Source organism: Macrotis lagotis, chromosome 1 (genome assembly GCF_037893015.1).
Source record: "Macrotis lagotis isolate mMagLag1 chromosome 1, bilby.v1.9.chrom.fasta, whole genome shotgun sequence".
In the NCBI taxonomy this organism is placed as follows: domain Eukaryota; kingdom Metazoa; phylum Chordata; class Mammalia; order Peramelemorphia; family Peramelidae; genus Macrotis; species Macrotis lagotis.
The window spans coordinates 870,497,014-870,498,291 of record NC_133658.1 but is presented as its reverse complement, the minus strand read 5'-3'; positions in this window follow the sequence as shown (position 1 = coordinate 870,498,291).

The following is a 1,278-nucleotide window of genomic DNA, read 5'->3' as shown; positions in this document are numbered from 1 at the left end:
TTTTCCATCTGGCCAATTTTGCTTTTTAAAGCATTCTTCTCCTCAATAACTTTTTGAACTGTTTTATCCATTTGACCTAAGCTGGTTTTTAGCATGCTATTTTCTTCAGTATTTTTTGGATTTCCTTGACTAGGCTGCTGATTTCATTTTCATGTTTTTCCTGCATCTCTCTCATTTCTTTTCCCAGTTTTTCTTCTAACTCCTTCATTTGATTTTCAAAGTCTTTTTTAATCTCTGTCATAGCCTGAGCTCAATTTCTGTTTTTCTTGGAGTCTTTAGATGTAGGAGCTTGTGCTTCCTCATCTTCAGACTGAGTGTTTTTGATCCTTCTTGGGCTCATTTGCAAAATATTTCTCAATTGTGTTCCTCTTTTTTCTCTGCTTGCTCATTTTTCCCAGCCTGTGCCTGTTTTGGGGTGCTTCCTGAGCTTTTGGGACACTCCCACAAGGGTCTCAGTGTGTGAGGCTCTGTCCTCCCTCCTGGTCTGTGAATGATCATAAGCACCCCCTTCTGCCATGGGGCTGAGGTGGGGGGGGGGGCTGCTGTTCTATGGGGGGGCCTAGACTGTGATCAGGATCTGAATGTGGGCAGATCCCCAGAGTCCTATTCTGGGGCAGAGGACAGAGCTCTGCAGTCTCTCTCTCTTCACTCCCCTCCCTAGGTTCAATGGGCTCATGCCCTGGGGGCTCCTGCTTACTGGCTGAAGTTCTTTCGCTCTGGCGGCAGCCCCTCCAACCCCGGGGAGCAGAGCCTTTCTGCTCTTTTCTAGGTTACCTTGAGTAGGAGAACTGCCTCCCTCTGTACCTCTGTGGGTTCTGTCTCTTGAAAGTTTAGTTAGAGTCCTTAGTTTCTAAGTTTTATGAGAGAGCTTCTAAGAGACGTTCCTCTCTTGTCACCATCTTGGCTCTGCCTGCCCTCTCCTCTTCCATTATTTTTGTTCCTCTAGATGATTTTTGTCTTTTTTTTTCCCCCTAGCTCTGTAAAATTTGATTGGTATGGTATTGGTAATTTGATTGTTAGGGCACTAATATGTAAATTAATTTAGATAAGTTTTTCATTTTTATTCTATTAACTCAGCCTACCCATGAGAAATAATCTCTTCAGCTATTTAGGTCTCTATTTGTATGAACAGTATTTTGTAATAGTGTTCATATAGTTGCTGAGTATGACTAGACTGGTAAATTCCCAAGTCTTTTAGACTGCTTGTAGTTAGTTTATTTTGTTTTATTTATTTTTTTAGCCTTTTAAGGCAAGGGGGTTAAGTGACTTGCCCAAGGT